The following is a 14,076-nucleotide window of genomic DNA, read 5'->3' on the forward strand; positions in this document are numbered from 1 at the left end:
AATGTATGAAACTCTAGAATTTACTTAATTAATTAAAAAATGAATGGGCTGCTGCATTTTAAACTTCATGTTTAGAAAAAACTCAAATTTTATGGTTAATTATCTCAATTTTTAGCACAGTTTTTAATAGATTTGGAAAATTCTAGACTTTCATACACCTGTAGGTATGGTTTGTATGCTGTGCAAAATTCAACGAAGAATCTCCCTTACTTATGAAGAAAATTGTACCTATAGCAACGAATGCAGCCAATAGTAAGTGAAAAAATGATGACATTTCACATGTAAAAAAATATATTTTGTTATATTTTTGAATTTCTACTGCTATGAGCGTAAATCCTGAACCCTTCTTGGTCATGCTGACAAAGTTTTATGAATTTATTTGTAAAAGTATAGATAATGGAAATTAAAATGTCCTGTGGTGCCTTTCCTGCTCCAAGTCGGACAGTTTGGCGTCCTACCCCCCTTAAAACGCTAAACAGTCTACTAACGCAATTGCGGCATATAAAAAAATTAGATAAAAACACATTGGAGTATAGGTCCTCGTCTTACATTAATATCGATGACATGTCAGTGGCAACTCTCTGTGACAGGTGGAATGGACACCAAACTGCATTAGTGTTGTTCGTGTTCATTGTTGTTACTCGGCTTGTACGGATATATACACGGAGGTGACAAAAGTCGTGGGATATGTCCTAATATCGTGCTAAACCTCGTTTTGCTAGGCGTAGTGTAGCAGCTCAAATGTTGAAAGGTGTGTGAATTTCTAAGGGACCAAACTGCTGAGGTCATCGGTCTCTAGACTTACACGCTATTTAAACTAACTTATACTAAGAACAACACACACACCCATGCCCTAGGGAGGACTCGAACCTCCGGCGGGTGGGGCCCCGCGGTCAGTGACGTGGCGCCTCTAACCGCGCGGCCACTCCAAGCGGCCTGCAGCAGCTCCATGTGGCATGGACTCAACAAGTCGTTGGAAGTCCCCTGCAAAAATAGCCATGCTGTCTCCACAGCCCTTCATAATTGCGAACGTGTTGCCGGTGCAGGATTTTGTGCACTAACTGACCTCTCGATTATGTCATACAAATGTTCGATGGGATTCATGATGGGCGATCTGGGTGGCCATATCACTCGCTCGAATTGTCAGAATGTTCTTCAAACCAATAACAAACGATTGTGGCCCAGTGACGTGGCGCATTGTCATCGTTCTTTGGGAACCTGAATGGCAGCAAGTGGTCTCCCAATAGCCGAACATCGCCATTTCCAGTCAATGATAAGCCCCATTGGACCACAGAACACAGTCCAGTCAATGTAAACACAGCCCACACTATTAAGTAGCACCATCAGCTTACATAGTGCCTTGTTGACAATTTCGTCCACGACTTCGTTGGGTCTGCGCCATATTCGAATCCTACCATCAGCCTTTATCAACTAAAATTGGGACTCATTTGACAGACCAGGGTTTTCCAGTCGTCTGTGGTCCAACCTATATGGTCACGAGCCCAGGAGAGACGCTGCAGGCGATGTTGTGTTGTTAGCAAAGGCACTCGTGTCGGTCGTATGCTGCTATAGCCCATTAATGCCAAAATTGCACCGCACTGTCCTAACGGATACGTTTGTCGTACATCCGAATCGATTACTGAGTTATTTGACTGACAAGTCTATACGCGGTGTTACAAAAAGGTACGGCCAAACTTTCAGGAAACATTCCTCACACGTAATAAAGAAAAGATGTTATGTGGACATGTGTCCGGAAACGCATAATTTCCATGTTAGATCTCATTTTAGTTTCGTCCACCGACGCTCAATGGAGCACGTTATCATGATTTCATACGGGATAGCCGGCCGCGGTGGTCTAGCGGTTCTAGGCTCTCAGTCCGGAACCGCGCGACTGCTACGGTCGCAGGTTCGAATCCTGCCTCGGGCATGGATGTGTGTGATGTCCTTAGGTTAGTTAGGTTTAAGTAGTTCTAAGTTCTAGGGGACTAAGGACCACAGCAGTTGAGTCCCATAGTACTCAGAGCCATTTGAACCATTTTCATACGGTATACTCTACCTGTGCTGCTGGAACATGTGCCTTTACAAGTACGACACAACATGTGGTTCATGCACGATGGGAGCTCCTGTACATTTCAGTTGAAGTGTTCGTACGCTTCTCAACAACAGATTCGGTGACCGATGAATTGGTAGAGGCGCACGAATTCCATGGCCTCCACGCTCTCCTGATCTCAACCCTCTTGACTTTCATTTATGGGGGCATTTGAAAGCTCTTGTCTACGCAACCCCGGTACCAAATGTAGAGACTCTTCGTGCTCGTATTGTAGACGGCTGTGATATATTTCGCCATTCTCCAGGGCTGCATCAGCGCATCAGGAATTCCATGCGACGGAGGGTGGATGCATGTATCCTCGCTAACGTTCTGTTGCTGTGTGTTTCCATTCCATGATTAATGTGATTTGAAGAGAAGTAATGAAATAAGCTCTAACATGGAAAGTAAGCGTTTCCGGACACATGCCCACATAACATATTTTCTTTCTTTGTGTGTGAGGAATGTTTCTTGAAAGTTTGGCCGTATCTTTTTGTAACACCCTGTATAAGCGCCACTGCTCATGGTAGTTAAATGAAGGTCGATGGCCACTGAATTGTTCGTGGTGAGAGGTAATGCCTGAGATTTGGTATTCTCGGCACAGTCTTGACACTAAAGATCTCGGAATATTGAATTCGCCAACGATTTCCGAATAGAATGTCCGATGCGTCTAGCTCGAGCTACCATTCCGCGTTCAAAGTATGTTAAATCCTGTCGTGCGCTCTTAACCACGTCAGAAACCTTTTCGCATAAATCACCTGAGTATAGCTCTGCCACTGCACTGCCCTTTTATACCTCGAGTACATGGTAATACCCTTATCTGTATAAGTGCATATCGTTAGCCCATGACTTTTGACACCTTAGTGCTAGTTGCGTAAACAGTGCCAGATGTTGAGCGATCGCTATGAAGGACACGGAGATGCCATGTACTCATGTTCGGGAGTGTTACACAGGTCTGCGACTAAAAACGGCATAGGATTTTTTTAACGTTTTGTTATGGATTTGACATCCCATAAACAGGAAAAATATTCAAAAAATTCTATCACATAGGTTTTCATGTATATTGCTGTATTTATGTTCATTAGTAATAAACCTATGTGGTTTTTTAAATTTAATAATTATTAAAAAGTGTATCAATTATAATTGATAAAATAAACTTAAATTTAAAAAAATTACAATGTTAACTATTCTTTGTTAGCACTTTCAGGTTTTACCATGAATTCTTGGGCGCCAGAAGAAATGCAAAGAATCTTATCGTTCAGTTTTATCGTGTTGCGACAAGTTAAATGACGATTTGTATCTCGCATGAAATGGAGAGAAACTCTCAGCAGACATATTTCTATTCAAATGAACAGTGAGGTTGTTTCTGTCTAGTCATGGCTACAAGAGGTTGTGTTATTTCTCCAAACAGTTTTTATCTGTAGTGAAAACACTATTAAAAGTCAACAGAGAAACATAAGTGATTTTGTGACGAAAGTTTATTTTGCTTACTTTAAATCGAAACCTGCTGATCAAGATAAACAATGGGCCCCGCATAAGGTGTGTAGAAGATGTGAAGAAGATCTTCGTTTGTGCTTTAAGGGTAAGAAAAATGTATTTAGATTTGGAATTCCTATGATATGGCGTGAGCAGGAAAACCATACCACTGATTGCTACTCCTGTTCAGTTGACGTAAAGGGATTCAATTCAAAAAAACAAAAGAAGCATAAGTTACCCTAACCTTGACTCAGCTACACGTCCAGTGCCTCATAGCTCTGAAATACCTATCCCACAGCCACCTTCCAGTTTGGGTGAATACCCGAGTGAGTTGGAGGACGAAGTTACATTACCTCCTCAGGGTAAATCAAGTTCAGATTTTTCTTCAGACGTAGATGAAAGGCCTCAACTATTTTCTCAAAGTAGCTCAATGAGCTAGTAAGAGATTTAGGTCTTTCAAAAGATGCAGCCGAACTGTTAGGTTCCAGATTAAAAAATAAAAACCTTTTATCATCTAGCACCTCATTTTCATGGTACAGACACCGAGAAAAATAATTTACCCAGTTTTTCTCAAAAGAAGGAAATTTAGTTTTTTGCAATGATGTGGAAGGACTCATGCGTTGCTTTGATATGCAGTGTGACTCATCTGAATGGCGCATATTCACTGATTCATCCGAAACTAGTCTTAAAGTAGTATTATTGCACAATGGAAATAAATTTTCATCGCTTCCGATGGGATATTCTGTGCATATGGACGAAAACTATAACGATTTGGCCATTATCCTGAAAAAAAATCAAATATCAGGACCATCAATGGATGGTTTGTGGGGACTTCAAAATACTCACGATGCTTTTGGGTCGGCAGGCAGGCTATTCTAAATACCCTTCCTTCTTATGCTTGCAGGATAGTAGAGCCAGAGAACAGCACTGGACTAAAAGTTATTGTCCACCTCGAGAAACTTTAAAACCTGGAGAGAACAATGTTATCAGTACTACTTTGGTACCACCAGAAAAGGTTTTGTTGCACCCTCTCCATATCAAATTGGGGTTGATGAAACAATTTGTAAAATCGCTGCAAAAGGATGGGGACTGTTTCAAACATATATGTGCCAAATTCTCGGAGTTAAAAGAGGGAGTTTTCACTGGCACCGATATAATAAAACTTTTAACGGACACCGTCTTTGTGGAAAGTATGAATTGCAAGGAAAAAGAAGTTTGGGTATCGTTCAAGGATGTAGTGTGAAAGTTTTTGGGAAATACTAAGGATCTTGTCTACAAAACCATTGTTCAACCGATGCTAGCAGCATACGAAGCTCAAGGCTGCAAGATGAGCTTGAAGGTACATTTTTTACAATCCCACATAGACAGTTCTCCTGCTCCTGAAAACCTGGGAGCTTACAGTGAAGAACAGGGGGAGCGTTTCACCAGGATGTCCGTGATATCGAGAGACGGTACCAAGGAAGATGGGATATCACTATGCTTGCTGACTACTGTTGGATGGTTAAGCGGGAAGCTAAAGATGGAAATCGGGAAAGGACTCGGCGAAGTATCAAGGAAAAGAAGAAAAGGTTTCATGAAAAACATGAATAAGTATAATATTGTTACTATATGTCTCAAAATAATGTTTCATTGGATGTAAAAAAATATTATGTTTCATAATTTTGAATAAACGAGTGATTTTACCAATTTCTTGTGTTTGAATTCGCAAAAAAAATTTATGTTATAGAAAAAAATGGACATAACTTCTGAAATCAGCGCAGTCTAAAACATATAATTCAGTAAAAATATCTCATGCAGCTGACTCTTTTTTTCAGACCTGTGTTATCAGCACCTGACAGAATCGTTGTGCCCTCAAATGCTGGGTATAAGAAGTGTTGTTAATGGGAGGAAGATCCGAGTACCAGTATTACGTTTCGCAGATAATCAGCAGTTAGGTATAAATTACACATAGAAGTAACAAGGTTATGTGAAAGCATATCATGCAGTTGTTCATGTTCAAACGCACTTGTTACGCTATTTATTTTTTATTGGCACCTACAACAAGAATTCGCCGCACTGCCGTAGTGCTACAGCTCTTATATCACCTGAACGTGCTGGCAGTGGATGCAGCGTCTCAGCCGCCACGTTACAAGCCTGCAGGTCGTGCAGCTGTGAAGTCAGACGTGAATGGCAGTGATGTCGAGGAAGCGGCTCTTGTGTGTAAATCCTGATTAACGGAATCTTTGCGAATTAGTGCCTGGCCCAGGAAGCTTACTCAGAGTGATCTGGTCTGGTCTGGCCCAAGTTCTGCCCTAAATACTATTCGATGCTAGGACACAGCTGGACCTACTTTCGATCACGTGTCTTGCCGAAGAAAATAGGCATGTGTGGCCCGTGGCCTCCAAAATGATTCAAATGGCTCTGAGAACTATGGGACTTAAGATCTGAGGTCATCAGTCTCCTAGAACTTACAGGTAGAACTACTTACACCTAACTAACGTAAGGACATCACACACATCCATGCCCGAGGCAGAATTCGAACCTGCGACCGTAGCGGTCGCGCGGTTCCAGACTGTAGCGCCTAGAACCGCTCGGCCACTCCGTCCGGCTGTGGCCTCTAGTGGCGCTTGGGTTGCCTTCTGGTGGATGGTCGGAGCGTGGTTGTCTGTCATTTGGAAAACTGTCCCCTGTGTGTTAGGCTTCTGCGCAAAATTTATGTGATGATGGTTGTTGGTACCACAGGCTAACAGCCTTGGCATGACATCAGAAACAATAGAAATTTTCTGGATGTTATCCCACAGTCACCTGCATTACTGCATCTCGCCATAGCAGTTGTATTCGAGTGGGCTCGGGGAAGTTCAGTTTAATTTGGGCCAGCATGCAGATATGGTATGATCCAGTCAGGTTAGAACTGCGTCTCACCACTGCAAGACACAAGGTGTCCTTTTTCACAAGTTCACTGATAACGTGTCTGGCAGCACAGGCTGCTGGCGATGGCCCTTGTTTGTAACTGTAAAGTATCGCAAATTGCAGAGCAGCAAGTGCCGTTATCACAATTAAAAACATTGTCTGAGAAAAAAGTGAAATACCCAGAGAGGAACGACAAAACGAAATAAAAGTCTCAGGATGAGAGGGTATGTAACATTATTTCAAGATTACAACGAGTCAAATTTACGCAGAACTTGGCAGTAGGAGCCTACTTATCAGAACTATGTTGCACCCACTCTGGACTGAAAGCATGCACTGACTTGGTTGGGAATGGTGTCATAAAGCTAGTTCAATACTGTTGCAACTGGTCTTTTATATCCTGGATGCTGGCACTGGAATGAGGTAGATTTTGAGTTGATCCTAAACATATTCTGTCAGGGACACATCTGGGCAACTTGCTGGCCATTAAAGAATCTCATTATTATGCAGATAGTGCATAGAGACAAGTGACATGCGCGAATGACCATTGTCCTGTTGAAAAGTGGCATCATGATATTGTCACATTAGAGGTAACAAATGATGATGCACGATCTCTGAAACGTGCCGTTGTGCCGTCAGAGGTCCCTCAATTATTACCAACCATTACCTCAAGTCATACTGAACAGCTTCCCACACCATAATGCCAAAAGTAACACCACCGTACCTCTCCATAACATTGGAAGTATGGGACCTCCCCCCAAGTCGTTGCCATACTCGCAACGATAGTCAGCTGGAGTAGTGTAGAACTGTGACTCATCACTGAACGCCATCCATCAACTGTCTATGTTTCCCAGTCATGGAACCACTCCAAACAAAAACGGTCATGTTGTGATTTTAATGACACCCTGAGCCTATTACATGTTTTCAAGTGGCAGATGCAGATGTGAAGCGGTTTTGGGTGCGCTTGGTGCACAATATTCCTTTCTAGTGTTCAAACGTGGTGATCTGAACTTTGATGGCGAGTAAGCCTGCCCTGACGTCCTAACACAGCCCAATGTCACATACGAATGTCCCATATATCTGGATATTGCTCGATTCGACCTGTTAGTCTAATAGAGACCCACAAGCCCTTTCAAACTCTGTTAGATGCTGCCTCACATTAGTACGTGGCAACTCCGTGCTCTTCGCAGTCACCACTCAACATCTGACACTGTTCACACACCTTATATTCTCTACCAAGCCTAGTAACAACAATAATACACGAGCAACGCTAAGATACTCTGGTGGCCATTCTACATGTCACAGAGAATTGCAACTCAACCGCCGATGATGTGTACGTATACGAAGACATGTTGACATCCGATCATGTGTACTGGATGCTTCATTTTCTTTTTTTTTTAGGTAGTGATCTGGAATGACATCCTTGACATCTAGTTTCATTGGTTAATGAGACACGTTGTTAAGCGACTAGCCTTCCATTCCTATCGAGTTATTCGTTTGCGCTACCAGTGACAGAGACGAAAGAAAACGAGTCTGAGTTTGGAGACGGCACCAGTTCGTGGGCAACACACGCGCAGCACGTGTTATCTACGTGCGATACGAGCTGAACCCGCCAGCTAGGTGCTGCGGCAGCGTACGCACGGCCGGTGAGTGAATGCAGTTGTATCCTACAGGGGCACCCCCATCACCTGCCACTGTTGTAACCTCTTCACCGGAATCTAATCGTTTCCCGACCACACTTTCCTTTCTATGTAGGGGCTAGGTGGAAGTAGGAGAGCGCCAAACCTGCTGAACAAGGTGGATGTCACAATCGTTCTTCCCCCAAAATCTTCAGTGTTCCCACTGCCGAAGCACATTTTCGGGTATCCACACTGAAAATGATTTTGTTTCTCCGGCAGTCTCGAGCTCCTTCTCATGTCTTTTTTTATACGATTGTTCCATGAAATTTGCGTAGTTTGGGCAATTTGTTTTTACTCTTTTCAAGATGACCTGGTAGATTAAAACTGTGTGCCGTATCGAGACTCGAACTCGGCACCTTTGCCTTTCAGGGGCAAGTGGTCTACCAGCTGAGCTACCCAAGCATGACTCACGCCCCCTCCTCACAGCTTTACTTCCGCCATCTCTCCGCAATATCCTTTCTTTCAAGAGTGCTAGTAGTGCAAGGTTCGCAGGAGAGCTTCTGTAAAGTTTGGAAGGTAGCAGACGAGGTACGTATTTTACATGGTGATTAGATGGGTGACATGTATAGACAGAGTCAACGACTCGCACGTTAGCTATAGATAATGTGATTTAACGTACAATATTTTCTGAAGAAGGCGGTTTTAAAATCGTCGAAACCATCGTCAAGGTTCAATAAACCCGTATTTTACAACTGGTTGGCTGTTATTTCTAACCCATTGTAACTCCTATACATTTTATGGATGTGATTGCTTCCAGTGATTGTTCTGCAAACGTGTCATCATACTGTAGTGGATCTTTCTGCCTATATATGTTTAGAATCAGCTGCCAATCCACGCACCAAGTGTCAGTCCTCTGCAGGCCTTCCTATATTTCGCTACAATTTTCTACGCCAAGACTTCTCTGTACACAGTAGCAACATCCGCAGTAATCTTCATGGAACTTCCGACGTTATTCACCAGTTATTCAAAGGTTTTCAATTACTTTAACAAAATTTGGCCATTGAAATATTTCAGAGGTAAGAGGTGAAAATTTGTGCTTCAACGGACCTCGAACCCGTATCTAACGCTTAAAAATGTTCAAATGTGTGTCAATTCCTAAGGGAGCAAACTGCTGAGGTCATCGGTCCCTAGACTTACACATTACTTAAACTAACTCATGCTAAGAGCAACACACACACCCATACCCGAGGGAGGACTCGAACCTCCGGCAGGAGGGGCCGCGCAACCCGTGACATGGCGCCTCAAACCATGCGGCCACGCCGAGCGGGTTTCACGCTTAACGCGAGAGGTTGCCTTAATCGCATTTCTTTTTCTAGGTCCTACATCAGTCTGCCCAATACTCGTGAGTAAGGAATGAACAACGTTAAAAAAAAGCGACTCGATGAGGGTCTTATTTTTCCCCCTAAAGACTTTTTCTTTTCTCAACTGCACAGGGAAGGGAACTACAAAAAAAAAAGAAGATCTACTTGCCACCGCCGCTTGTGTGCTAATAAAAAGCGAACTGCACTTCTTCAGTCCCTGGAACCTACCAAGCCCTATCCCTAAACGAGTAATCTATTATGGGAAGAAAACACACAGGGGAGTGATGAAAATGAAAGGAATTGAGTAGGGACTTTCTTTCCTTTTTTCTAAGTACCAAAATTCTGGGAGTGGCTTGCGCCTTCTAACGGTGGAACGTCCCAATGTGCCTTCTCGAAATTTTTGTGGATATTCCGTTTGTAGTTCGTTCAGAGAATCATGTCAGCAAAATAAACGGCAGCATTTCATGGCTTGGACGTTGCAGTCGGAAGGTTGGTCGTGAAAGGCGCTTCATACAAAATTCCAAAAGAAGTGCATATATCTGGAGTTGCGAACAATTGCGCAGTGTCCATAATTAAGGTACTTCCAATAACCAAGTTACGATTTCTCGTCTCCAATTCACGGCGTAAGTTTTCTTTGCAGAGTAATGAAATGCGTCAGGGAATAACACGTCCGGAAAGTGATCTGAGCACGTCGGGTAATGCAAGCCAAGATCTGCTGCGCGAGCCTCCAGACGACGGACCACATGAGAATTGATGGGCGTCTGTGTTGTCCACACTACAGTGAATGCTTAGGGTGGTCGGTGCAAACGAAATTGGTTCACCTGTTAGAAATTGACGGCGATATAACAGGCGGATTGGACGCTGATGTAGAGAAAGCCTGCTTGCTCCACTTTCCATACAGGAAGCCATATGACCTGAGGAAACTAATTTTCGATTGGAATGTGGGGCTGATGCATTTGTAACTCACTATGTACAGTCTTTGTCCAGAGTATTCGTGGGAGTGATTAGGACTGGATGATGTAACTTACTTCCATAAAGGAATTCCAAAAGCGATAAAAGGGGAGTGGTGGAATTTCTGATAACATGACTGGCACTGATATGGACACCAGCTCATATTCATGTAAAAGCAGTCTAGTGAGACTTGTCGGACAATGGCCCCGAACTTTTAATTGAGAGCTAACAAAAGTGCCATAACTCTGACTGGCACGTGGAAGAAGGCACCCCATCAAGCTAACGTGGAAGGGAAAGGTAAGGATACTGAACTTTGAATAACATCCTGGTACGGATAAAGAATCCCATCACCATCAACATATGATGGGTGAGGGTAATTGGGACTGGGCTCAGTTGGGTCATGTGAGGGGTATGAGGAGCGTGGTAGACATTCACGCATCGCGCAAGGCATCTACGCCGTTGATCAACGAGTCCAGCCCTGAGCTTCTGGAGGAGACATCTGCTGTTTGTTGCCGCCGAACGACGAAGATCATTCGTAAAACCAACGCCCAAGCAGGAAACAGGGGTGGCCGCGCTTAGAGGAGCTATACGTCACTCAGGTACGCTCTCTCCAATGAACAGAACCTGCGATTTGGAAACTTTAAGAGAACTGCCCGATGCCTCACCGTATGTCGCCACCCATGTCAAAGCCGCGCAGACATCATCTACACTGCATAGGTAGAAGACTAGGTCATCAGCACAGGCTGTACAACAGAAGCGGGACTGTACAATGGCAGACCCACCAGGTTTTGGCGAAGTCCCTGGAATACGGGTTCTGACACCAAAGCATACAGGGTCGTGGAAAGTGGACAACCCTGTCGGACAGAGCGCGCGATCGCGATAGGCGGAGTGAGACGTCTGTTATAGAGTATTCTTGAAGTCGCGCCACGCAAGACGCGTACTTCGCTGTTATTACATGAGCCGGTAAACCCATGCACTGGAGGACCATCATCAAAAAGGTGTGGTCGACAAGGCCTAAATCCTGACTGAAGTCAAGCAAGCAAATGTCACGACCTGGTGAGTGTAATCATGTCGCTGTAACGGCAAAGGTCTGTACTAATATTATTGTCACCCCACAGGGATGTCTGATCGAGGGACGTGACATATAGTGCTGTTCTCTTCAGTGGTGACATCAACAAACGCGTCAAAATTTTCATGTCGCTGTTGAGTAGAGTGACAGGCCTGTAATCACAGATCTGCGATCGTACATATGGTTTAGGGACATTGATAATTACCCCATGAAGGAAGGTGGCTGGAATAGGCACTGTTGAGGGCATCGATTCACAACAGGTTAACAATGGTCCCTTCCAAGTGCCATGTGAGTAAAGTGATGTACACTTTAGCTAATGTACTGTCACCTGACGGGCAGGAGAAAATTTTATCAAAGTGCAGTCACGTAGGATCGTGTAATAAAAGGTCAAAGTCAATGGTGCTTGTAGTAAAGCGCTGACGTCTTTGCCATATCCCATCAATGCCGTTCGTAGAACTGGTTTATGCAGGATAGCGACAAGGATAGGTTGGATGTGTAGGTGGGGCGCCATCGACGACAGAGGGTCCATGCATCCTCAACCATCTGTCGGCAGTCAGGTGGGCAATATTTAATTTCCACAGGCCACGACTGTGCCACAGCCGTTGGCAAGTGAGGGAAACATCACAGATGTAGGCCTCGTGGCGGAGGAAAGCCTCAAATTTCGGCAAGTCGATTGTCGCCAGCAAGGGAGCATGTGAGGTACATACGGTCGAGACGACTGGACGAATGCACCGTATAATATGTGAAACCTGCACAGGTGCCACGAATCTTCGTTCATGTGTCAATAAGCTGAAGTCATTCGATAATAACAGAGAGGGCCGCACACAAGGAATGTCATGGGAGTTGATCAGTGGGCCCTTGGATGGAGTTGAAGTCCCCACCAAGGACCAGATAATCCAGGGGATCCTCAAAAAGCGGCGATACCTTGTCGGAAAAGAAGAACGTGTGTCATTCATGACACTGACTGGATCTGGACAGTGATAGACATTTAGGATATGGACGCCAAACAGTGTTAGGACCATACCCCTAGCATTAGTAAGGTACACCACATCTTCAGTGGGGAGCCCTGTGCACAGGAGGGTGACCACCCCGCTACCACTATCAGAGGCGTGAGGTATGTTGGCAGTGTAGCCAGTGAGAGCACATAAATCTGCTGCAAACATCTCTTGGAGGAAGGCAACATCGCTATCAGCAGGATAAATGATGACATCTCGTGGAAATCGGGTTTTCTGCCGGATATCAGCGTCTTCCAAACACGATATCATCAGGTGTTCCCTGAGACTGGCTGCTTGCTGGACCGGGTCGCATATTTATGCCTGCCCGGTGCCTGGTGTTCTGTTTGCCGTTCCCTAGTCGGTCCGCGCCCGCTAGTCGCGCTATCCTGCCGCTCTAGGTGTTCTCTATTCCGTCCGCGCCCGCTCTGGCCGTCTCCAACTGCGGTCGTGGCCTCCTGGTGTTCCCTTCTCGGTCCGCACCCGCGAGTGGCGCTCCAATGCCGCTCTGGACGTTCCCTATTCCGTCCGCTCCCGCTCTGGCGGCTGAGGCTTCCTGGTGTTCCCTTCTTGGTTCATGCCCGCAGTGTGCGGATGTCTGAGGCTCGTTGTTGGTGTTGGAAACATATTTTCTCCGGCATTGCTTCAGCAGTTCAAATGCCGGGTTCCATGCAGTGCTTAGCTGGTATCCTGCTTCCCGGTTAATCAAGTTTTGTGCCATCTTTATCTCTATAGATTCAGTGATGACACTATCCCAGAACCTGGGGGTCTGGATCATGACCTTGGTGTTCTCATAATCCATGGAATGTTCCAATTCTAGGCAGTGTTCTGCTACTGATGATTTTGTGGCATGCCTTAGCCTGGTGTTCCTTACATCTGATTTCCACCGTTCTAGTCGTTTGGCCAATGTAGGACATACCGCATCCACAAGGAATATTGTAAAAGCCAGGCTTCCTTAAGCCCAGGTCATCTTTGACTGTTCCAAGTAAAGCCCTGATTTTGATAGGTGGGCAGAAGACACTCTTGATGTTATGTTTACTTAGTATTCTGCTGATCTTGGCAGAGACAGGTCCGGCATACGATAAAAATGCCAGTTTCTTGATTTCTTCTTCTTGCTCGTTCTCCGGTGTATCCTGACGTCTGGTGGGATGTAGAGCTCTGCGGATGTCCCTGGATGAGAATCCGTTGTTAGCAAACACTTTTTGAAGATGTTTAAGTTCCCCTGCCAGGCTGTCAGTGTCAGACAGTGTCTGGGCTCAGTGTACGAGTGTTCTAAGCACCCCGGCCTTTTGTGCTGGGTGGTGGCAGCTGTCGGCCTGTAGGTATAGATCTGTGTGTGTTGGCTTTCGGTACACACTGTGGCTGAAGGTGCCATCCGCCTTCTTCTTCACCAGGACATCCAGAAACAGCAGCTGACCATCCTTTACTAGCTCCATGGTGAATTTAATATTCGGATGCCTTGAGTTCAGGTGGTCCAGGAAGTCTTCCAGTTTTTCGTGACTGTGTGGCCAAATGACAAATGTGTCATCAACGTATCTCAGGAAGCATGTTGGCTGGTAAGTGGCAGTTGTAAGAGCCTCGTCCTCAAACTTCTTCATAAACAGGTTGGCCACTACTGGTGACAAGGGGCTACCAC

The 14,076-nt window shown here is 44.9% G+C and overlaps 1 protein-coding gene across 1 annotated transcript in view; it reads right to left on the reverse strand.

Moving 5' to 3' along the window:
• Positions 1-14,076, reverse strand: part of LOC126365796 (outer dense fiber protein 3-like) — a 52,628-nt gene that overhangs the window by 6,891 nt on the left and 31,661 nt on the right. The gene's annotated exons all lie outside the window — the stretch shown is intronic.

This window comes from Schistocerca gregaria, chromosome 4 (genome assembly GCF_023897955.1).
Source record: "Schistocerca gregaria isolate iqSchGreg1 chromosome 4, iqSchGreg1.2, whole genome shotgun sequence".
Taxonomy (NCBI): domain Eukaryota; kingdom Metazoa; phylum Arthropoda; class Insecta; order Orthoptera; family Acrididae; genus Schistocerca; species Schistocerca gregaria.